This window comes from Erpetoichthys calabaricus, chromosome 5 (assembly GCF_900747795.2).
Source record: "Erpetoichthys calabaricus chromosome 5, fErpCal1.3, whole genome shotgun sequence".
Taxonomy (NCBI): domain Eukaryota; kingdom Metazoa; phylum Chordata; class Cladistia; order Polypteriformes; family Polypteridae; genus Erpetoichthys; species Erpetoichthys calabaricus.
The window spans coordinates 144,670,258-144,696,666 of record NC_041398.2 but is presented as its reverse complement, the minus strand read 5'-3'; the positions used below and the strand labels follow the sequence as shown (position 1 = coordinate 144,696,666).

Sequence of the window (26,409 nt, the reverse complement as noted above, 5' to 3'; positions counted from 1 at the left end):
GGTGAACAAAACGATTGCATAAAAATGTGAGGTAACTAAAGCATTTTTAACACAATCCCTTCATTTCAGGGGATCAAAAGTAATTGGACAATTGACTCAAAGGCTATTTCATGGGCAGGTGTGGGCAAGTCCTTCGTTATGTCATTATCAATTAAGCAGATAAAAGGCCTGGAGTTGATTTGAGGTTTGGTGCTTGCATGTGGAAGATTTTGCTGTGAACAGACAACATGCAGTCAAAAGAGCTCTCCATGCAGGTGAAAGAAGCCATCCTTAAGCTGCGAAAACAGAAAAAACCCATCCGAGAAATTGCTACAATATTACAAGTGGCAAAATCTACAGTTTGGTACATCCTGAGAAAGAAAGCAAGCACTGGTGAACTCAGCAATGCAAAAAGACCTGGATGTCCATGGAAGACAACAGTGTTGGATGATCGCAGAATCATTTCCATGGTGAAGAGAAACCCCTTCACAACAGCCAACCAAGTGAACAACACTCTCCAGGGGGTAGGCGTATTGATATCCAAGTCTACCATAAAGAGAAGACTGCATGAAAGTAAATACAGAGGGTGCACTGCAAGGTGCAAGCCGCTCATAAGCCTCAAGAATAGAAAGACTAGATTGGACTTTGCTAAAGAACATCTAAAAAAGCCCAGCACAGTTCTGGAAAAACATTCTCTGGACAGATGAAACCAAGATCAACCTCTACCAGAATGATGGCAAGAAACAAGTATGGAGAAGGCGTGGAACAGTTCATTATCCAAAGCATACCACATCATCTGTAAAACACGGTGGAGGCAGTGTGATGGTTTGGCGTGCATGGCTGCCAGTGGCACTGAGACACTAGTGTTTATTGATGATGTGACACAGGACAGAAGCAGCTGAATGAATTCTGAGGTGTTCAGAGACATACTGTCTGCTCAAATCCAGCTAAATGCAGTCAAATTGATTGGGGGGTGTTTCATGATACAGATGGACAATGACCCAAAACATACAGCCAAAGCAACCCAGGAGTTTATTAAAGCAAAGAAGTGGAAAATTCTTGAATGGCCAAGTCAGTCACCTGATCTTAACCCAATTGAGCATGCATTTCACTTGTTGAAGACTAAACTTTGGACAGAAAGGCCCACAAACAAACAGCAACTGAAAGCCGCTGCAGTAAAGGCCTGGAAGAGCATTAAAAAGGAGGAAACCCAGCATATGGTGATGTCCATCAGTTCAAGACTTCAGGCTGTCATTGCCAGCAAAGAGTTTTCAACCAAGTACTAGAAATGAACATTTTATTTCCAGTTATTTAATTTGTCCAATTACTTTTGAGCCCCTGAAATGAAGGGATTGTGTTAAAAAAAATGCTTTAGTTGCCTCACATTTTTATGCAATCGTTTTGTTCACCCCACTGAATTAAAGCTGAAAGTCTGCACTTCAACTGCATCTGAGTTGTTTCATTTAAAATTCATTGTGGTAATTTACAGAACCAAAATTAGAAAAAAGTTGTCTCTGTCCAAATATTTATGGACCTAACTGTATGTGTATGTATGTATGTATGTATGTATACATATATATATATATATATATATATATATATATCAAATCATCTTTAATAAAACCCCTGTGTGCGTCCAGTGTCCGTTTGTGTGTGTGTGTGTCTTCTGGTGAAGTGTGCATGCGCGGGGCACAGTGCGATGCTTCAAAGGCCACCTGACACGTCACACAAGACAGAGAGGGCGGGACCTATAAAATATCACGCGGCAGATCCAATCAGATTTCGGTAAATGAGGTAAGACCTAAAACATAAGAAAAATCCAATCAGGTACTGAGACACGAAGACCAGCTTCCCCAAAGAGGTGGGATTAGTGTTTGTAGTTGTGCAAGTGTTCACTCCAAGGATGTCAGACTTACGGGAATACAAACCAGTATTACTGTGAGAGAAAATTAAAGGCACACAATACAGTGATGCATATTACAGCCACATACAAGCCAGTATTATTGTAACAGAAAATATTACGGACGTACAAGTCTATATTACTGTGACTATCTACTAACAACATGCCACCCAAAAAAAAGGACACGTCAAGTAGGACAAAAGACACAGACAATCAAATCCTATATAAGCAACATTTCCTGGAAGAACGGTCAGCTCAGCAAGTATACATCAACAAAAGAAAGGCTGAAAGACAAAGAAAAATACGAACAAATAGATGGCATTTACTTGCCAGAACCAGTATTCAGCCACGGTCAGTTATATGTTGCATTATGAAGAGTTAGAAGTTTTCAAAATGTTGTTGTCAAGGTTGTAGATGGTCCTGAACAAGGCAAACTTTTGCCAAACTCAGACAGAATATTTACAAGAAATGTTGTGTATAATGGTAAAAAAATAGAACATTTTTCCTAAATATCTTCTTCAGATATTGTGTATTACAGATCGTTACAAACTTTTACACTAAGGCAATATTAATTATACTTACTGTATTGTCATATACGTTTTTATTTTATTTTTATTATTATTTTACTTTAGGCTTCTTGCAAAAATATTTTTGACAAAAAAAAATTAAGACAAGAAACAGAATGAGGTCAAGGTCCCTTGCCATTTAATATAGACTGTTCCTACTAATGTTTATGCACTACTGTTCTAGCACCCGTTATTGTAACAGGCTTAATGTCTAGTATATATGTGTGTGTGTGTATATATACAGTATATATATAATATACTTTCATCTGTAAACATTGAGCTACACAAAATACCTTTTGTGTTTCTCGATAGTACTGTAATGTCACCTAGTTAATAGACTGATTACTTGGAATGTGCATCGTTTTCTTGGAGGTTTTGTGTACTGTGTATGGAAGCACTAAACATGGCCTTATCACCACTGTGCTTTCTCAAGTGTTTCCTTTTGAAGCAGGAACAGCCTGAGTAATTAAGCTCACATTAGGTCTATAAAAACACAGCTGTACATTGTGCCACTCCTCCCCCTACTTCCAGCAGCCTCTGATAGTAACATGTATTAGCATTTTGGTAACAAAGATGATAACACTTCATTCATAATTAGAAGTATTTCAGGAGAAGGTTGTTTGTAAACCCTTAAACAATTAGCAATACTAAAGGCACTGTTTCATTTAAGGTTACTCCAAAATTGCTTTGTTTCTCTTTGAAAGTTTTTCCTTGTAAATTGCCTTTTGATTTTGTCGCTGAACAGTCAGAAGCCCTGACCCTCCTTACACTGTTTTTATTCATCAGATGTACTTTGCCACACATGTCAAAGAATTTTGTTCTGTGGGTTGTATGCTACGAAATAGTGTTTAATATTTAATTAGCTTTGCAAATGGAGAGTGGGGGGGGGGGGCGGGGGAGGGAAAAAAAAAAAAACTAGTGTAACAGGCTCCTGTAGAAAGCAATTGGGATGCGTTGCTATAACAACAAGTTTAGCAGGCTGCCCAATTGCTAGTATGTCAGTGGGCATTACAGGGAGGGAGCTTTCAGCAGAAGCAAGTACTGAGCCACAATGTGATTGGTCACACCTCTGTTTTCTTTGTGTAAACCAGAGCATGCTGGGTAAGACCCCAGACTGAATGCTTCAGTTTGTCTGAAGGCTGCAGCTAGCGAAGCGTCTTTCTATCTCCTCAGATAAAGCAAAAGGAGCCTGCAAAAAAGGGCCAAGGTACTGAATGTATTATTTTTCATTGGTATTAATTACCAGCTGCGTTGGAGCATTGGCTGAATGCAAAATAAAAAGGTGGCAGGAGCTGAGGAGGGATTTGTAGGTGCTTGGACATAAGAAAACTGCATGAATACAAAGCATTTGTGTGTAGACAGAATTTCATGTTGCTTCAGGGTGTCTGTTTATGCAATAAAAGGTCATAATTAGCACATATAACCGTCTGCTTTCTAAAACACGTTAACCTAGTCTCTGCGCTTCCTGGTTTGTCTTTGTGATTTTGAAAATACTTTCATATTCCTTAACCTTTTTTTAAAGACTTTTTTCCCTCAACTAGTTTTCATAATTATTCTATGCTTAACAAAGAACTACGCAAATCTTAGCTTTCCTTATATATGATAATTTATTGTAGTAATTGTTTTGCTATGAAACAAGCATTCAACAGCTGCCTTTTCACCTGGTCAATGTCCATTTGACTAAGAAACACACCAGCTGTTTAACATTCATTTTCTGTTTTCTCAGTTTTATGGATAATTGCTTGCCTTTTATTGCATATGTGTTTAGTGTGTTAAATTGGTAAGGCTGCTGTTTTTGTAAAAAATATTTCCACTAGTAAGCTTGAAATAAGGCATTAATTTGCTTTGCTTAATAGTGCTCTTTTGTGATTCTAGTACTGCTTTTTTCTTAAATAAATAGGAAACTGTCAAACACAAGACTTTCTGTACTTTAAGCGGCAATACATTTTTTCCTACTCTTTACAATTTATAATTCGGGTATAGAGTTCCATTTAAGTCTAAAGGAAAACTTGCAACTTTACTTTGTGTTGCTATTGATATAAAAGTTTATGGAACAAGATGAGGTACATAAACATGAAAGTAAATACTTAATATTATGCACAAATAAGTCAAGTGTACAATAAAACAACAAACGGAAGTCTTAAATATGTAGTAATGCATTCTAAATTTCATCAATTCATCATCCATTTTGTGAACCCATTTAATCCACTACAGGGTCATTGTGAGCTTTAACCAACAGCAACAGGTACACAGGACATGTCTGAGCACCCACACATGCAAACTCGAAATGTTCCTGTTTAGAGTTACCAGTTAACCTATCTATCTATTTTGGGATAAAGGAGAAAAAAATTCACCACAGACCAGCCATGTTTACACAAGAATAGTGTACAGAATTCACAGTCCCCAGGCTAGGACTAGAATTGGAACTATGCCATTGTTCTCCCCTATTCTGAAATCCTATACAGCAAAGCAAGTTAACAGCAGTATTTTAAATTAGATATTTAGTAACCATATAAATCATTAAACTAAGTTTATATATATATATATTAATTAGTGCTGGGCAGTGATTAAAATTTTTAATCAGACAATCACAACAATCACATTGTTATGCGCAAAATTCAATAATGAACTTAAAAGTAGTGTATTGGATGTATTTGGTTTGCAAACACTATAACAGATACCAGCAGAAACATTTTCTTTAATCAGGGAGCAGCATAAACACTTTATGTTCAGTAGCAACTCTTTGAGGGCTAATATTTTTTCCAAAAAAACTCAGTTTTCTGAAAAGCACACAAAGGAATGGTTTCACACATAAATCAACATAAAATGTTTTTTGCTGCCTGTTGTGCCTTCTGTCGGTGCCTGTTAGCAGTTTGTGGTGGCTCAACAGCCAGCAGGAATGCACGGTGGGCTGGCTGTCTATGTGAGACAGGTACACGGGGGTGCCAGTTGCAGTAAGACACAATATGGTTCTTACCTCCTGTCATTGTAAGTGTCTGTCCTCCCTGCCAAAGGTGTATCGGCTACACGAATGCGTTCAGTACCACAATCAGCTGGGGACTGAACAGCTGATGCCAGTACCTCACTTTCGTTTTCAAACTACATCTCCAGATCACTTGCAGCAAAATTGGAGTCCGACAAATCAGAGTCTGATTCAGCGATTAATATGAAAAAAGTCATCCACGGATTATTTTGCTTTGAGCATTCACTTTGGTATCTCTCTACATGCCATTTTAGAAGTTGTTTGCTCTTCACTACTCATGCACGCACAGGGAATCGAGGTCAAATCAACAAATCTAACTTTCCTTCTAGCAAAAGCGTATCGAAAAGCGTTGTAACAAGATCACTGAACTCTATCGATCGCTAGCGAGACTGAGGCTTTCAAAATAATAACAAAAACTGCGTTAACGCGCGATAAAATAATTGTCTGCGTTAGAGGTGGGCGGTATGACCAAAATTCTATATCACGGTATTTTTCTAAATTCTGCCGGTTTCACGGTATTAGACGGTATTTTTTTCCCCATGCATGAGTGGATGTTAACCACATTTTCCACTGCAATTACTGCAGTAGACTGGCTAAGAATAACCTATTAGACTGTTATGAGAATTGTACATCGTACAAAAACACATTTTAATGTGCACACAAGTATTAATACAGGTTTGCATGGCCTCATAAAGTGATAGTTTTCAAGGGGGTGGCACTAAAGAGAAGGAATCACATTGCATGACAGATGCAGTCAAAATATAGAACCTTTTAATTGAACAAATTTTGCAAAAGCTTAAACTATGATTTTGACAGCATATTTTCAACCATCCAAAGAAGCATTTAGACTTAATAAAATATCCAGAGGTGTTTGTCAAAAGTTGGATTGCACTGAACACGTCTTAGAAAAGGAATAAATAGTAAATATTTTTTGTAAACCAACTACACTTTGTTAATGTTAACAATCTCTGTCCACTGACACGTTAAAGTGACTTTTTAAACAATTTTACCATCATTAAACTGCATAATATTTAAACTAATAAATAACAACAATAAAATACATAATAGTATTACTGATAGTTGCACCATTACTTCAAGGCTTCAAGCCCAGGTGCATTACACAGTACTCACCAAATTAAAATAAAATAAAACAAGTGCAACTTGGTGATGACATCTTGCCAACTGTACCATCATTTAGGCAAACTGCATTAATATGGACCTTGCTTCAAGCTAAGCTATATACATAAATAATAAAAACTGCAACTTGCATTTATAATGCTGTTTGTGGTATAGCCCTATGGAAGCGCATTAGGGCCACTGTGAAGAAAAAAAAATATGGACACGGAAAAAAACAAACTATATGTCGAGAATAAATTCGATGTTGACTATGTCAAGATTAAAGTCGACATTTCCACTTTATTCTCATAGTTTATTTTATAATTAAAGTAGAATGTTGTAAACTAAACTTCATCCTAAAATCAATGTTTAATTTACTAGATTTTCTCAAACCCCATCACAAGTTAATGCAGCACATCAAATACTTTGTGTTAAGTGTTCCCCGACCCAGTCGTTAATCATTACGCTTTTTCTTTCTCCACATTACCAATCACCACACGATAAATGTCTTTGTGAAATTAAAACTAGTTATTAACTTAGCCGACGGAGTGTTCAGAACTTTAAAAATATCTTCGTTATACATCGCAGGATGAATACAAGCAAAACATACACTAGCAAGTACAGAAACAAGTACAACTTGGCTTGCAGTATTATCCAGTAGTATAGAAACAGTATTTACACATCTGACCTTTTAAAACTAAAGTATCTCCAGGCGATGGACGTGACTCCTTTTTTTCGGCAAAAGTTCTTCTGTTCATCATGTTCTACTTTACTTTTAGATCAGTTTCATAATGCTCTCTGTCCATTTTCACCGCGCGGCATACCTATGCTACCGCCCACTATTTGCTGGTGTAGCAGTGAAAAAGAGCCCTAGTGCAACAAATCTGTGTTTAGCGGTGTAGCAGTGAAAAAGGTCCCCACTTGAACAGTTTCCCGCTGCGCCACGTTCCGAACGTCATTTAGGCAATTTAAACCGGTGTTGCAGTATAAGAAAAATCCATATTATAAAAAAAATAAACGGTTTTCGGTATGAACCGGTATACCGCCCAGCACAAGTCTGCGTTAATTAATGTGTTAACTTTCCCAGCTCTAATATGTATAATTTTTTTGTGTTTTTTTTTGTTTTCACTAATGTGACTACAAAAATAGATGCTCCAATAAAATTTTTGCAAGTGAAAATGTAAGAGAGAAAATACAGCAAACCTGAAATTATGAAATCGTAACCAAATACCCAGCAGACTCCAGAAGTAACCTGTAACTTTTGTGATTTTGCGGAGCAGTGTGCGTATTGGTCCATTAGCCAGCTAAATACATATTTTTATCAATACAAATCCATCCATTATCCAACCTGCTACATCCTAACCACAGGGTCACATCCTTTTTACAAACTCTGCTTTAAACTAGTGTTTAATCAAGTGTGGACTACTTTAACAAATGGTAGTAAAAGACAAGGGAAACAACATCACATGATGTGTAGAACAACTCATTGACTATATATAGTGGACATTATTCAACATAGCAGTGCAGGGAATTAAGGAAAAGACTGCCTTGTAATATAAACTAAATTATTTTCTCAGAAAGTAACAGAGAGAAGGATGACCTTGTACTCAAGATTGGTTGGGACTCGAAGACCTTCAATCTCAGACCTCAGTAGTAAAATCTGGAGAGCGTGTGTCATTTAAAACAAACTAGCATTCAGTTGCACTGCAAGAAAATGTTTGAGCACATTGAAATTGCCTAGATTTCTGTTTTAACTATGTCCAATAGTAGACAAACACAAACCTGCCTAAACTAATAACACAGAAGGTATTGTACTGTGTTCATTATTGATAAGAGCATTGGTTAAACAGTCACAGTCCAGGGAAACATATATGTGAACTTGGTATGGTTTTACTATGGTAAAACTTTGAAGGTTGTGATACATTGACAGTTGATCAAAAATTGTCCTGTTACTCACTGGTACACTAAGAAAAGGTACTGGTGCTCTATGTTGAAACTGGAAGAAGTGGCGGTACTGTGTACTAGTGAATACCAGCCCACTTCAAACACTGGTGTTTGTGCAAAACAGTTTACCTTCTGTCCTAGCCCACTTTCACGAACAGTGATGTCTATGTTGTGTGCCAACAAGTTTCACCTTTACAATATTACACAGACAGTGAATATCAGTTCTGCCACATGCAGACAGTTTGTCATATTACAGCCTTAGTTTATTCATCATATTTTTATAGACTTTTTTGCTTCACATTCTATTTCATTTCAGTCACGTGATAATATCATACAATACACAATAAAAGGCCACATTTTGTATTGGAAGATTTGATATAGCAACACTTTATCTCATGCCTGTTATGCCAGTGGATATGTAGGAGCTCAATGTAATATACTGTATATATATATATATATATATATATATATATATATATATATATATATATAAAAAAGTGTAATTGGCCAATTCTAACAATATGAAATCAGTGATCAATGTCAGCCCTAAAAAACCCTGATCGGAGCACCGCTAGTAAGAAGGTAATAAAAGGGTATTATAGTAGCAAGAGAGAACACACAGCATTTCAATAGTATCAGCTGTAAAGCAGGATGAACTCTAGATTAGAATGAATTCTTCAGCTGAGACAAATACACAGGAGGTGTTATCTTTGAGTTCATCTACAAGCACATCATTTCTTAAAGATGTCACAAGAAATACAATAGAATCAGCTAATAGATGACAAAACTACTACAAAACTGTACCAACCTATTGTTTTTTTTCCTCCTCCAACCTCATCTTGTTAGGCTCAATATCAACTTAAAATGATGCGAGAATGCTCACACATCAGCTTTGCTTTAAAGACAGTTATCAGTTTTTATAAACTATAGTACAGTGAGCAGTACACTAAAAACACCTAAAAAAACACCAAATACAGCACCAAACAAGTATTTCATGGTAATCGGAGAAACCACTGAACTATTGTTCTGAGAAGAAAATATGATGCATTACTTCTTATGCTTAAGACTGTAAACCCTGGTAGTAAAATTTGAATGTTTTAATACAAGAGTTTTAAACATTAATGTATTTCTTAAGGTGAAAGGAATTTGTACAATTTTTAATCTGGCTGATGTCACAGTCTGCCACAGGCATCCGTTACCCATATAATGATTTTTTTGTATGTTTAATGCAAGGTTTAGACATTTTCTTTCTAGCAACATTAAAAAGTACAGAGTAAATTGAAAACTTTACACAGAAAATATATCACAAGTGTAACCATTACCTTTACAAAGTATTACCTTTAATGTGTTATATTTTTAATATTTTGGTGTTAATTTATCTTATGCACAGTTGATTCAATTTTGAATTTTCTCCTAAAATGATTTATGATTACAAAAAAAAATCAAAGCACTCAGTTCTTTTGAGACCTTCAGATGTGAATTGTGTTGTCAAGTAACCTAAAAATAAATGGTGACTTTTTGCAGAAAAGATACTGTGATGAAGTCTAGTCTTCAGGAGCAACTTTTTTTAACGTGCGTGTTATCTCTCATCTTCACTTGATCTTAAAACTATGCAAAGAATTCCAAATTTATTCCTGTAGGACCTTGCCAAATTTTTGCACTTTTCCTGTTTGCCAGCTGATCTTTGTTTGCTCTATATTTGGCAAAAGTACACTACTATAATTATTTAAACTTAGAAAGTTTCTTCTTAAGTTTCACCAGCCTCAGTATCAAAAGATAATATTCAATGCCAGCGTATTTGGTGTAGTTACACAAATATATTTTACTCCTTTTTAACTGCTATTATAATTGGTCGATTTAAGGTCAATATGAGTGAGGTAGTCAAAGCTAGCTTTTTTGGGAGGAGTATGTTGGTAACACCCCCAAAAAGGCTTAAAATGATCAACAATGTGCATCTTAAGACAGATTTTTGGATACAGAAAGGTCACCAATATAGAATCCATACACTTTTAATATTGCCATCTATAGCTTGTGAAAGTGGTCCAGATCTAACTGTGCAACTTTTAATGCAATGCAATAATTGTATAGTTAGATCTGGACCACCCTATATATTCGTCAACTATTCAGTGCTTTAAATGGTTAAAAAAAACACATAAAACTCAACATAAAAGTGTTTGGTCTTTTCTATCAAGAAATGGTGATCAGCATTGAGAAATGCCGAATAACAAATTGCCTATAATGTGCAATAAAACTCTAGTGAAAATGCCATTACTGTAAATATGAACAAGGCCAATACAGTTTAAAAATTATATTAGAATCCATTCATTATGCTATAAAAAATTAGGCAGTTGTGCAAAGAACAATCAAAACTGGTCAGTATAACACAGTAATCAAGATGGGGAAGCTAAGCATTCAAGCAGGCTTTCACTGTATTTAGATTCAGATGGAAAGGAGGTGAAACATCTGAGTTGAATTTAATGCTCTACAGCCAAATCCAATTGTTTCAGACGCAAGATGTGCTGCCTGTTAGTGTTAAGCAAGGAAAAAGTGGAGCTTATGTTGAAATTATGTGGGCAGACATTAATCCCTGTTACTTTCTTGCTGATATAGTGCAGCCGGCTCAGTACTTCACTGACACTGCTATAAAATGCATCAGGTTTGTTTTCACGATGATAATTTTTTTCTGATAACATGTTAAATTTCATTTATTATTTCTTTATTTGTGAGGATTGGACTGCACTTACTAGAAAACTGTATAGTGGATGGAAGCAGTACGAGTATCTGTATTAAGATGGCAGGAAAGATGTTAGTGTTCAATAAAAACAAACAAAAAAAACTGCTGTTGGATTAAATAATTTCACAAATGTTAATAAATTTACAGTTAAAGTCTATGTTCTTATATACCTGACACAGATAAGTTGGATGAACACTTTTTCAGTATCAAGCTATAAGTAAGCAGATTTTAGAGGGGCATGGTGCTGCATCAGAAATATTTAACAGCGTCCTGATATTATCAGGAGTCTATTAGGTCCTTGTGCTTTTCCAGTTTTCATGACGTTAAGGAACTTTTTCATTTATAACACTGTAATAGGGCTTCCAAGAAACCATTATCTTCCTCTAGCAGTTTAAGTTTGTGTGGGAAAGAGTTTATGGAACTAAAGGAATGTATGGTTACAAAATAAAGCAGAACATAAATGTCAATTCATTATTGATTCAATTTGGGTCTTTGATTTTGATTCAGTTTTTGATGCAGAAAATGTAGGAAATAATTTCTTCATAGGAATTTACTTGGTATTGCACTTAACAAATTTAACTGAAACCTTGTGTTTTGTACTTGAGATTCTAGAATCTGAGCAATAGTGAGTTCAGTTCAGCTTTAACTGCAGCTTCTGTATTTGTTTCTCAAACCCCAGCTGACTACCTGAAGTCTCAGTCTCTCAGGTGATAGAAATTTAATTTCAGTTCATTGATCTTTTGACTAGTTCTTGTGTTTGATGAAAGCATATCACATGCAAGAGAAACATTCTGCTACCAAAGCCCATGGGAATCTGAGAAACTACCTGTATTAAACAATGATAATTCTTTTAACTCATCTCTGTATTGTTTGCAGCTTTCCTGGTTATTTAGTAATGCAGTATTAAAATATCTTTGAATAATGCCAGCCTGGTGCTGCAGGATGTTGATTGCAATTAGGGTCTGATAAAATTTGCCAATAGCAGTAGAAGATCAATTCTTGTATGCAACCTGTGTCCAAACAAAAGATTTATTCTTTTTCCTGCTGAATGATGTGTGAGAAACTGTCCTTGAAACTGACTTGCAGAAACTTGCAGAATTTGTATAGCACCAAAATGAATGTCCCTGGAATCTTAACAGCTACTTAAATCCATTAAGGTGAACTCCAGAAGTACAGCTAGCAACCCTCGGAATATATTTATACACATTCTGTTGATGAAGCAAAGAAACTTCAATGTTAAAGGGTAATATTTAAATGATTAAATCACATCAGGACAATAGATTCTGTATGTTTTCCTTATTTTAGTTTTCTGTGGGCAAAGTGAAGGAATCCATACTACACCAAAAGAGAGAGGAAGCAAATTGGGTCATCTTCTTCCACACCTTCTTGAAGCCAATTACTTGAGTATTGTTCCTTACTGTTTGGCAAGCTTTTTTTTTGACAGACAAGACTTCTTTCTTCAGTGATTCTGTATCATATGTGTAGTGCATTGTTGCCTCAGTTAGCATATTAGCTTTCCCACAGCATTTCCCATTAGCATTCCCCACAGTTAGCATATTAGCTTTACAAAATGAGTCTGCATGTTTTTGTTGAAAACATATTCTGTAAATCTGTTTGAGGATTAATTCAAGATTCAAGAAGGTTTGCTGGAAGTTGGAAATTATATGAATAAACTTTGCATCAGTTAGTTACACTGTCAAAGATAATGTCAAAGATAAAACTTCTACTTGAAGACATTTGTTCAGTTTTTTAAGACTCCTTTGTCAATTTTGTGGTCTAGTGAATTTTTGCCATATCTTCTACTTAAAATGGCAATTCCACTTTTTTATCATATATAATAATTTGTATGTTCTCTCTACATAGTTTTCAGCTCCACACATCAAAATCAAAACATTTTCTTGTGTGGACATTTCATGTTTTTTTTTCCCCCTCAGTCAATTGTTGCTGATTTTTTTGTGTTTCTTTTAGTATTCATTAACAAATCAAATTCTGTTTAAGGCCTATCAGGTGTTGTGTGCAACATATTGGAAAAAAAAACAAAACAATTTCATCTATATAAAATGTTCTTATCAGACCCAATGTCAAATGCATTCTATTTTATTAAAAATTATCCTTGGTAATGTGACATCTCCCAGCACAAACTAGCACATAATGCACAGGTCAAAGGTGAATGTGTCTGTCCATTTCTAAAACCTTTAGTTACACTTCATGGCAGTGAGTTTGAAACTGCACTAACACATTTAATCGAAACACAAAAAACAAATGTACATGAGATGTAGTTCCATAAAAGAGCACATTCTTGCACTCAGCCACACTCACTCCAACTCTACCTGCCAGCTGCTTGTCATTGTGATTTTAAAAGGACGCAAGTATCCTGAAGCACAAGCACATGGATCACATACAAACTACACATGGGCAAATGTTTTTTTCCTTTTAAAACAATTATAAACATTTTTTACAAATGAATTGCCTTTGAGTAAAATACATTTCTTCTGGTTTATTTCACCATTCGTATTTGAGAAAATGGTGATGTTTTCAATGTTTGGCAATCGTTAAAAATAAAGGCACGCGTGGATGTTTCATTTCATTCTTTATAGTTTTGCCTTGTATAATCTCTTAAACTCAACCATCCTTCTAAAAGTCATGTTACAATATGCCCAATTCAAAGTCTTTCATTATATTGTTATTGGTGGTACTTGAAAGAAATCTTTTAAGGAATAGGATTGCTGTTACTACCTGTTTTGTATAAAATGAGTGAGATAATTACTAATTGGGTTAACTGCAGATTTAATCTTTTGGCCTGGAGGACCCATCTGTCCTGTTGGGAATCTCCCTAAGACAAAGATGATGACTATATTTAGTTTTGTATTTTGTTGAATGTTTTGTATAGAACAGCTGTTATTTTGCTCAGTTTGTAGTTGTATATATAAAAAGTTAAGTATTGTTTCAGCAACAGCTGTTAACAATGAATCTGACTAATATACCAACTATATTAATGACACATTTTCTTTGAGTAAAAAAAGTTTGTCATTTTTACTGTTTAAAAATATTGTAATGTATGCCTGGGAAATTCCAGGATCATCTAAATCATCATCATCATCAATTAATGAACACTTACATTCTGACATAGTTGCTTGCCAGTTTATATACTGGAAGGTGTTTTGTTTGTTTCCTTAGTCAGCATTGCAATTGTTTTCCTTCCTTGGTTACCTCACCAACAATTTATATGTGTTTTCTAGCTTTCTATTTTTTTTCCTTTCATCTGTTTCTCATACAGTACATGATGCTGCAATGTCCTTATTTTCTAACTTATATCTGTGATATTTATTGCACTCCAGCTTTCTGGAAAATTTTGGACATGATCATCTTTTAGGTGATCAACAGTGTCCTGCATAACATGTGGGAAACTGCTCCCTGCAGTTTAGCGATCAATATGTTTCATTGCAACGTACAATCAACCTTAAGTTGTCATGCACAAAGCACTGCCACATTCCACCACGCCACTTAGGTTTTCTATGGTGTCACATGCTCCCAACTGCTTCATCTGCTTTGTACTTAAATACATGGCACCCAGCTCCACCACACCCCATTCACCTAGAGTCAGAGGCAGCTTGTCTGCCACACTGTCCTCCAGCTCCATGAGTTGATTCAAGGATCCCCAATGGTGGTGGTATGCAGCACTACACCAACTCATGTTGAAAAGAATAGCAGCAGGAGTCATGTCTGGAAAAGCTTTGTGTTTGAGACAGAAGAATTTAAGTGCATAATTGCGAGAATTGTACTTGCTGTATTATTAAACAAAAAAGCCAACACACATTCAGGTCTCTGTCATTCAGACTTTTAACTTATTATGAAGTTAGTTTAGAAATACAGTGCATCTGGAAAGTATTCACAGCGCATCACTTTTTCCACCTTTTGTTATGTTACAGCCTTATTCCAAAATGGATTAAATTCATTTTTTTCCTCAGAATTCTACACACAACACCCCATAATGACAATGTGAAAAAAATTTACTTGAGGTTTTTGCAAATTTATTAAAAATAAAAAAACTGAGAAATCACATGTACATAAGTATTCACAGCCTTTGCTCAATACATTTTCGATGCACCTTTGGCTGCAATTACAGCCTCAACTCTTTTGGAATATGATGCCACAAGCTTGGCACACCTATCCTTGGTCAGTTTCGCCCATTCCTCTTTGCAGCACCTCTGCCTTTTACTAAGGAGTGGCTTCCATCTGGCCACTCTACCATACAGGCCCGATTAGTGGATTGCTGCAGAGATGGGTGTCCTTCTGGAAGGTTCTTCTCTCTCCACAGAGGACCTCTGGAGCTCTGACAGAGTGACCATCAGGTTCTTGGTCACCTCTCTGACTAAGGCCCTTCTCCCCCGATCGCTCAGTTTAGATGGCCGGCCAGCTCTAGGAAGAGTCCTGGTGGTTTGGAACTTCTTCCACTTACGGATGATGGAGGCCACTGTGCTCATTGGGACCTTCAAAGCAGCATAAATTTTTCTGTAACCTTCCCTAGATTTGTGCCTCGAGACAATCCTGTCTCGGAGGTCTACAGACAATTCCTTTGACTTCATGCTTGGTTTGTGCTGTGACATGAACTGTCAACTGTGGGACCTTATATAGACAGGTGTGTACCTTTCCAAATCATGTTCAGTCAACTGAATTTACCACAGGTGGACTCCAATTAAGCTGCAGAAACATCTCAAGGATGATCAGGGAAAACAGGATGCACCTGAGCTCAATTTCGAGCCTCACGGCAAAGGCTGTGAATACTTATGTACATGTGTTTTCTCAATTTTTTTATTTTTAATAAATTTGCAAAAATCTCAAAACTTTTTTCACGTTGTCATGATGGGGTGTTGTGTGTAGAATTCTGAGGAAAAAAAATGAATTTAATCCATTTTGGAATAAGGCTGTAACATAACAAAATGTGGAAAAAGTGATGCGCTGTGAATACTTTCTGGATGCACTGTAGATTTGTGCATACTTTGAGAGAGAAATGATGTGAAAACAGCACAACAATATTTCTGAAATATTGGAGTAAAACTGACAAAATGAATTTTACACTAGAAGCCTTAAAGTTTGGACAAACATTTGGTCAATTAAATCACCAGAAGGTTGACAGTTTAAATTTGAATTTGACTTGTGTAATATTTAACTCTGTAGTAGGAAGTTTTTTTGTTTTTTTTTTTTAAATCCAGCTAATAATGCTAATACAAATCATACAGTAGCAAATATTATAAACCTAACTGACTTATTCTCTGAAAAGCTTGTTAGAAAAACAGGTATAGTTTGTTTCTTTAAATAAAAATATCCTGAATTAACTTAGAATTCACTAATTTGACAATACTGATATATAAAATGTAATGTTTGGCTTTTTATTTTTAGTATTGATGTTAAACAGTATTTTCAGTTACTGGAGAGAATATGTCAGACAATAGATGTAGTATGTGCACATGGCAAGGAAAATCAGGTGGAAGGAAGGAATAGAGGTCTTGTCATTAGTTTCTTGCGTGCACATAATTCCATCCTTTTTGGTTGGCAATTGGAGCAAATTTTTTCTCATCAAATTTACTAGTCCTTGAGATATGGTACTTTATATTAGAGCAAGTTTTAAGGTGGTGGTCCCCAAGCTGTCACATATATTTTTTTTCATAAAAGCCAATACTAGATACTTGATGGTTATACTGCTGTTTTAAAGCTGTTGTTCCTGTTAGCTGTTTTTATACATTACATTTCAATATAGAAAAAGGCAAAATACTAGGGGTTTGCAAAAAAAATCGATTCGCAAAAGAATCACAATTTTATCTCTACCGATTCAAAATCGATTCATATTTCCCATTTTATAATGGCGCGAGTTTAACTATTTTTACGGATAGGAGTTTGTCAGTCCTATAGATGGCGCTATGCCAGTTTCTGCTCATATAGTAATCCTTGGTGTGAGTAAGAAGAAAGTGAGTGCGCACACGCGCAAGCATTCGATGGATGAGCCATGTAAAACGCAGTGGAAAAGAATATTCAACCTGCCCCGTCCTCATTTAAGGCAGACGTTTGGGCACATTTTGGATTCTACAACATCGATGGCAAGAAAGAGATTGATAAAACTCATGTCATGTGCAAGCTTTGTAAAGCTAAAATCAAATATTTTGGAAACACTACGAACCTCAGGACTCACATAGCACGTCATCATCCAGAGGATGCAAACGAAGTTCAGCCAAAAGTAAGAAACATTCCAGGAGACCAACGCACTCTGCATCAGTGTTGCATTCCTGTTACTAGTGTTGCAGCAGAGAGGGTATTCTCAACTGCTGGGGACATAGTAACTGCACAGCGGAGCATACTCACTCCAGAACATGTAGACCAGCTTCTGTTTCTACAAAAGAACATGTACATTCCAGCAGATGGTGGACTTTAAACTCACTAATGTGCATACACCTGAATCTAATCTAATCTAATATATTCTGATCTGTTGTCAGTTTGACTGTAGTTGTCACAGTTCAAAAACTGTTGTCTGCTGAAATGAAAACGGTTTAGGTAAAAAGAAAATGTTCACAATTAATTAATATTTTGGATGTTACACTTGTTACAGCACTTTACAGCCCAATGTAGCAGCATTTTTATTTGTTCTGATAATGGCACTTTACAACCAACTATAGCAGCTCTTATTTGGTGTTATTTAATCTACTTTTATTTAAAGTGTCAATATAATTTGTTTAAGTTGAAAGTTTGCAGTTTATATTTGCAACAGTTTATATTTTTGTAATGTGACTTCAACTGTTATCTCAGGGCTGTATTTTGTATCAGACTGATGGAAAATAAAAAATAATAACGTTTTGAATCGAGAATCGTTTTGAATCGAATCGTGAGCCCAAGAATCGAAATCGAATCGTTAGATTTTCTGAATCGTGCACCCCTACAAAATACTGTTCACTAGAATAATGGAGGTACTTTTAATAAAAAGTAATTGAATCGGATTTCTGTTTTTGCTATGGTAACAAATAGGCATTGGGGTATCATAAAATTTCATGGACACTGATATTAAATACAGAAATTCTGGTATCATGACATCCCTATGTGCAGCAACCGTCAACCATATTCTTGTTGAAGCTGGACTAAGGATACAATAACATCTTACTCACTGCTTTACTTTTTCAATAATCAGGATGTTAAGAGAGGAAAGTAAAAAAATTCTAATTACTGTATGTCTTTTGTTTACTTTTGCATATTTCAGTATGTCACTTTATTGATGCATGTGGGAACAGAAAACTTTGAACACTTTGTAAAAGTCAAGCATTTCCCAAGGTTAAGTGAAATAAAAACTGGAATAATTAAGGACAACAACTGATTTAAAAGAATTTAAAGAGTCATCCCGAGTACCATTCTTTGTGTTCTTCAGCACAACAGAATATGCTTAAAAGAAGTTTACCAAGACTCATTACAACAAAATGCTGACAAAGTAAACTGCGTTCTAATTTAGTTGTCTACAGTATAATATGTTATTAGCATTATGGTACTATGTAGTGTTCATTGTGACCTACCTTTCATGGGATTATAGTCTAACATACTATATTGATTACATTATACAAACTAAAATTACTTCTTTTGGACACATTGCAACAAATGTCTGCCTTCCTAGTTATTCACAATTTCTTAACCCTGGTGAGGAATTTCTTATGGCATGACAATCAAGTTTAAGATGAAAACAGGAAACATCTTCTCCAAGCTATGGATGTGGGCTGTGGTGACATAGCTACACAGATTTGTCAGGGGTAGATACATAGGTACATAGTAGAAGGGGATAAATCCCATGCTGTCTGACATAGAAGGTTATTGCATGTGATGTAGATGACATCCTTTGACCTGCCTCAGCCCAGAGACAGGATACTGAGGCAAAAAAAAATCTGCTTCTTTTTCTGTTTATGGAAAATCTGCAGAAATCCTTATTGCTTTAGTATTTATTTTATAGAAAAACATTTCAAACTTTATTAATAAAATGTCAGCCAAGCAAAATTACTGTACTTTAAATCACAAAACACAAATAACTGAAACCAGCTTGAGCCATTGGTGTGTTTTTGATAATTGATACAGTACCTTAAGGAGTTGAAAAAGTCATAGTGATTGTATACAAATCCACCAGAAATGGACAATTGTAAGACACATATTGACTCTGCTGGGGAATCGCTTACCACTCCTAGCCCTCTGTGACGGGGCATACCTGACATGTAGAACCCATAGTAGATAATAAATCGAGAATGGACCAGCAGCAACTGAGAGCTGCAACAAGAATAGATGTGTCAAAAGTGCATGTATATTGATTATAAAAGCAAGTACAACTGTGCAAAATTAGACAGACATGAATAAAAGTCTTCAGGAGTGTAATAAATAGTCTTAATTATATATTTAATACCCCTGTACACAGTCCATGAGTGGAGCCCCATCACAGATATCACTGCTTACTAGACAAATAAAACTAGTGACTTACTGCTCACTCCACTCACTCTTTCCTCACACCTTACGTCCCAACACCGAACATGAGAGCAAGGGACCATCCCCAGCTATGAGTCTTATCTTCTTACCTTTGACTGTGATTATTTGCATGGCTGTACATGTAGCCAGTTACTTAAATGTGCATGAAACCACAAAGTGATTGAAAATGGTAACGAAGTACATACTGTACTGCACTATATATCAGCATTAGTGACAGCTGCTACATCTTCATCTGCGTCAAAACTAGTTTGCTTTGTTCATAAGTAAAAAATGGAAGTGATTTGATTAAAAAAATTAATTGAAATTTAGCTGAAGTTTTTGCGTTGCTAGTTTGAATTTATGGAATTGCAGTAAGGTGAGACCACATTAACCTGAGTCCCAACTGTATTTGTGTTTCCATAAATAAATGTAAACAATTTAGTTATACATTTTTTGTTGTGTAGTGCTTCATGTGCACTCTCGGTACATATATGGATTTCACCAACATACACATTCATCATTTTTTCCTGTTCAGTTGCTTTATTACTGATTCCTATAACATAAAATAAAGTTATGTATTTTAATATATTGTTCGGCTGAAGAATTGAAATATGTTACATGTTGGTTAGACACAAAAGTAAAAATTTTACTGTACACTTGGTTATACTTCTACTACAAATTTGTTAGATTCTTTGATACTGTAATAGTGTGTTCAACTTATTGCAGTATTGTAGTGGCTTTAATATGCCGTGAGTGTTCTGAAGGCAAAGTTTTATTATGAGTAGAGAAGATAGATTAAATCTATTTGGCAATTTTTTTATTTTTTTTTGATCCTTTCATATCAGTTCAATTTTTGGAATCGGCATGCTGAAAGCAGATTTTCGGGGAACTGAAAGTGATTGACAAATCTCCTAGTTCATGAAATATGTTGAATGATTTTCCCACTTAAAGAAAAGTGATGTGTAAATGAGTTGCAATTTGTTTAGATATCATTTCGGCAAGTGGCATGAATGTAAAAGTTTGATTCATGATCGTTTTTATTCTACATTACACTAGAATCTGAGAGAAAATGCTCAGTTCTTTGCAAGAAAGCAAAATCATATTTACCATAGGCTACCATTGCATGGTGAGCAGAACAAATGAACCAAACTGTGACAAGCAGTTTTTTTTTAATTTTAATTAAAAGAAAATAATCCATCCAATCAAATCAAACTTAACAAAGCCAAAATTCACCCCCACTCAAAAGAAAGAGAGGAGAGTTAGCCAACAAAGCAAATCTTTGAAAGCACGAAGAAAGGAGGAGTATCCTTCTCCCCGATATAGAAGGTTCTTCTAAAATGTTATTGATTAGATCCTGCCGTATTTTTAAAAAGGTTTTGAATAGATCCTCAGAGTGAGACTTTGATAATTTTTTTTCCAATTTTGAATAATATTGGACATCAGTTACCCAAATGACTTAAAATTGGTGGGATGGGATTCTTCCAGTTCAGCAAGATAAGTCTACATGCTAGAGTTAAAGGCAATTACACTTTTTTGTCCTTCCCCACTTTAAGCTCATCTAGGAGTACACCAAACACAGCTGTTAATGGGTTAGGAGAGATTGTGACACCAAGCCTGTCTGATAGGCATTCAAAGATTTTTGTCCAAAATGATATTAATTTGGTGCATACCCAAAACATGTAGCTCAGTGAAACTGGAGCTAGATTGCAACGTTCACAGGTTGAGTCTTGCCCTGGAAATATTTTGGATAGTTTTAATCAAGATCAATGCACTCGGCAGAAGATTTTAAGTTGAATAAGTGAGTGCTTTGTGCATATGGAACTAGATGCTATCTCAGTCATCAAGACTGATCAATATTTCTTCTGGAATAGAAATAGGTGAAAGGTGAGGAAAATTGGGCAGGTTCTGTTACGCAAAGTTTCTAGCTTGAAAGTAGTTGGAAAATTATGTTGATGAGAAGTTAAATTTCAATCTTAATTGCTCGTAGGATGCAAACATATAATGTATGTCTCTAAATGTTTTAATCCCAAACATTTTCCAAACACTAAATACTATGTATGTTTGAGAGGGTGGAAAAATGTTGTTGTCATGTAGAGGTGCAAAAGTAAGAGCTTTTCTGTCTTCCTAAATTGGTTCCATATTCTGAGTGAATGAAGGGCAATTGGATTATTAGTGTATTGATGATAGTTTGTATTTACTAGAGCACAGATCAGGGAATATAAAGAAGTACTGTGAGATTTAAATTATATTGCAGACCAAGCTTGTGTATGTTCATCAATTTGTGTCAATGTCCAGATCTTTATGGCCTGTATATTTACCGACCAGTAATAAAACTGAAAGTTAGGTAGTGCCATGCCCCCTTTTGCTTTAGGTCATTATATAGAGTCGTGCTTTGGATGCGTGGATATTTCGATTTCTAAATGAATCTCATTTATTAATAAGATTTGTTAATGTATATGGGGATGGTATGAAAGAGAAAAAGAACCTTGGAAATTATGTTCACCGGAGTCCGGGGTTATACTTCACGCGACGCATGCTGCACGTGTACTTTATGTAAATCTGGCAGTGCGAGATATTATCACAGTGAGAACAGGTTCGGCTTTGCTGTGTTGTGAATTGCCTAGAACACCCATTAAATTCCGATGACACCTCACCGCAATATCTCTGAAAAGGATGTTTAATGATTAAATCCATCAGTCCAGGGATTTGTCCATTTCAGCTAGCATTGGGCACGAGGCAGAAACAATCCCTGGACAAGGCATCAGCTCATCACAATGTGAATACAAGCACTCACATACACTAGTGTCATTTTAGTGTGACCAAATCTGCATATCTTTGGAAGGAAACCGGAGCTCACTGTGGAAACCCAGTAGGAAAACATGTAAACTCCAGGCAGGGAATATCAGCAACATGACTCCCTGCAAGACAGCAGCACTAACGCTCTGCCACTGTGTCACCCCCATGTGTGTAATTATTAACAGTATTCATTATTTAAACGAAATTACCGATTTATCTGTAACATGTAACATACAGTGCATCCGGAAAGTATTCACAGCGCATCACTTTTTCCACATTTTGTTATGTTACAGCGTTATTCCAAAATGGATTAAATTAATTTTTTCCCTCAGAATTCTACACACAACACCCCATAATGACAACATGAAAAAAGTTTACTTGAGGTTTTTGCAAATTTATTAAAAATAAAAAAATGGAGAAATTCCATGTACATAAGTATTCACAGCCTTTGCTCAATACTTTGTCGATGCACCTTTGGCAGCAATTACAGCCTCAAGTCTTTTTGAATATGATGCCACAAGCTTGGCACACCTATCCTTGGCAAGTTTCGCCCATTCCTCTTTGCAGCACCTCTCAAGCTCCATCAGGTTGGATGGGAAGCGTCGGTACACAGCCATTTTAAGATCTCTCCAGAGATGTTCAATCAGATTCAAGTCTGGGCTCTGGCTGGGCCACTCAAGGACATTCACAGAGTTGTCCTGAAGCCACTCCTTTGATATCTTGGCTGTGTGCTTAGGGTCGTTGTCCTGCTGAAAGATGAACCGTCGCCCCAGTCTGAGGTCAAGAGCGCTCTGGAGCAGGTTTTCATCCAGGATGTCTCTGTACATTGCTGTAGTCATCTTTCCCTTTATCCTGACTAGTCTCCCATTTCCTGCCGCTGAAAAACATCCCCACAGTATGATGCTGCCACCACCATGCTTCACTGTAGGGATGGTATTGGTCTGGTGACGAGCAGTGCCTGGTTTCCTCCAAACGTGACGCCTGGCATTCACAACAAAGAGTTCAATCTTTGTCTCATCAGACCAGAGAATTTTCTTTCTCATAATCTGAGAGTACTTCAGGTGCCTTTTGGCAAACTCCAGGCGGGCTGCCATATGCCTTTTACTAAGGAGTGGCTTCCGTCTGGCCACTCTACCATACAGGCCTGATTGGTGGATTGCTGCAGAGATGGTTGTCCTTCTGGAAGGTTCTCCTCTCTCCACAGAGGACCTCTGGAGCTCTGACAGAGTGACCATCGGGTTCTTGGTCACCTCCCTGACTAAGGCCCTTCTCCCTCGATCGCTCAGTTTAGATGGCCGGCCAGCTCTAGGAAGAGTCCTAGTGGTTTCAAACTTCTTCCACTTACGGATGATGGAGGCCACTGTGCTCATTGGGACCTTCAAAGCAGCAGAAAGTTTTCTGTAACCTTCCCCAGATTTGTGCCTCGAGACAATCCTGTCTTGGAGGTCTACAGACAATTCCTTTGACTTCATGCTTGGTTTGTGCTCTGACATGAACTGTCAACTGTGGGACCTTATATAGACAGGTGTGTGCCTTTCCAAATCATGTCCAGTCAACTGAATTTACCACAGGTGGACTCCAACTAACCTGCAGAAACATCTCAAGGATGATCAGGGGAAACAGGATGCACCTGAGTTCAATTTTGAGCTTCATGGCAAAGGCTGTGAATACTTACGGTATGTACATGTGCTTTCTCAATTTTTTTATTTTTAATAAATTTGCAAAAATCTCAAACTTTTTTCAAGTTGTCTTTATGGGGTGTTGTGTGTAGAATTCTGAGGAAAAAAATGAATTTAATCCATTTTGGAATAAGGCTGCAACATAACAAAGTCTGGAAAAAGTGATGCGCTGTGAATACTTTCCGGATGCACTGTATGTACCTGCTTATTAATCCACCACTGAAATGGTGCCATCAGTAAACAAGCAATATCTGTACTTAAAGCTGAAATTTCTACTTTCTTTGGCATATAAAGATGACATTTTTTCCATTCTAAATACTGAGTGAATGTGAAGTGTTTCGGAAGCACTTCGGTCAAGCTTCAGAAATCGTCCATGCCTCTAATTTTTAAACCTACTTAGCTGTAGCTTAGAATTTATTCATTTACATGCCTGTTCATTGAAGTTTTACGAAAGCTTCCATTCAAGTGGAACTATTGGGACATCCATTAATGATGGTCATATTTGGCCAATGAAATCCATAGAATAAGTCAATGGCAAATGATGGTTTTGGTATCCTCTCTCACTTCACAAAGGGAAAGTTGACTAATGGCTGAAATAACCAATGAATTCTACAGATTCTAACACCAGCAGCAAAGGGGTTCTTTCACATTTGTATATGTGCACAAATCATTGTGCTTCTCTAAACTAATATTATGACTACACATTTTAAAATAACATTTAATAAATATACTAGTAACTGCACTTGCATGTACATTATGCAAAAAGACTAGTGTGATGAAAATCAAAATGACATTTATAAACATTTGTTTTTGCTTATACTGTATGTAGTTTTTATTTTTTCAGTTTTATCTTAGTTTCAGTTAATAAAATGATTATTTTTTCATTAACAACATGTTTCATTTTAGTTAGTGATGCTCTGGTCAGATTTTTTTAAGGCCGATACCAATCACCAATTTCTTGTTACTTGACTGACTGATATCAATTCTGATTTTTTTTTTCTTCTTTTTTTTCTTTATCCCTTTAAAAAACCTTCTATACTAATCTCCTGCATAACCAGACAAATAGAAGTTTTATGTCTTATATTAAAGTGTATTTGTATAATTTAGTTTTAACTACAGACCACAAGTGTTAACTATTCATTTTTTATTAACAAAATTAAATTCTGTAGGCTTATTGTTCAGTGACTATTAAATAATAAATAAAATTTCTTTAAGATACATACTTTAACTAATAAAATATGTACAAAAATATTTATCCATAATACATATGGCTAATAAAATATATACAAAAATATTTATGCATAATACATATGGCATCAAAGAAAATAAAATTGTTCTCATAATTACAAGCTGACTTGTTTATTTTTTCTGTAATGTACCTAACTGAAGCAAGGCTTAATTAAAAACAGTAGTTTTCACAATTTCTCTATAAACAACAAAAATATATATACAGTAATCCCTCGCTATATCGCGCTTTCACTCTATCGCAGATTTTATATATAAGCATATTTAAATATATATCGCAGATTTTTTGCTGGTTCGCAGATTTCTGCAGACAGTGGGTCTTTTAATTTCTGGTACATGCTTCCTCAGTTGGTTTGCCCAGTTGATTTCATACAAGGGACGCTATTGGCAGATGGCTGAGAAGCTACCCAACTTACTTTTCTCTCTCTCTCTCTCTTGCTCTGACATTCTCTGCTCCTGACGGAGAGGGTGTGAGCAGGGGGGCTGTTCGCACACCTAGACGATACGGACGCTCGTCTAAAAATGCTGAAAGATTACCTTCACGTTGCTCCCTTCTGTGCAGCTGCTTCGTGAAGCGACATGCTGCACGGTGCTTCGCATACTTAAAAGCTCGAAGGGCACGTATTGATTTTTGATTGTTTGTTTTTATCTGTCTCTCTCTCTCTCTGACATTCTCTGCTCCTGACGGAGGGGGTGTGAGCTGCCTTCATTGCAACCGCTTTGTGCAGTGGTGCTTCGCATACTTAAAAGCCAAACAGCCCTATTGATTTGTTTGCTTTTCTCTCTCTGACATTCTCTGTTCCTGACGCGCACTCCTTTGAATAGGAAGATATGTTTGAATTCTTTTAATTGTTAGACGGAACTGTCATCTCTGTCTTGTCATGGAGCACGTTTAAACTTTTGAAAAAGAGACAAATGTTTGTTTGCAGTGTTTGAATAAAGTTCCTGTCTCTCTACAACTTCCTGTGTTTCTGTGCAAATCTGTGACC

The 26,409-nt window shown here is 36.2% G+C and overlaps 2 protein-coding genes across 8 annotated transcripts in view; both read left to right on the top strand.

Annotated features, from left to right (window-relative positions):
* trappc11 (trafficking protein particle complex subunit 11) overlaps positions 1-26,409 on the top strand; it is a 973,608-nt gene that overhangs the window by 829,896 nt on the left and 117,303 nt on the right. The window contains exon 31 of one of the 2 annotated variants that reach the window (XM_051928426.1): positions 7,420-7,435. The exons of the other annotated variant lie outside the window; for it this stretch is intronic. The gene's annotated coding sequence lies outside the window, so the exon portion shown is untranslated. Of the gene's footprint in view, positions 1-7,419; positions 7,436-26,409 lie in introns of those variants that run through there. 2 annotated transcript variants of the gene reach the window in all.
* Positions 1-26,409, top strand: part of stox2a (storkhead box 2a) — a 412,127-nt gene that overhangs the window by 307,497 nt on the left and 78,221 nt on the right. Inside the window, exon 1 of one of the 6 annotated variants that reach the window (XM_051928434.1) lies at positions 3,568-3,652. The exons of the other annotated variants lie outside the window; for them this stretch is intronic. The gene's annotated coding sequence lies outside the window, so the exon portion shown is untranslated. Of the gene's footprint in view, positions 1-3,567; positions 3,653-26,409 lie in introns of those variants that run through there. 6 annotated transcript variants of the gene reach the window in all.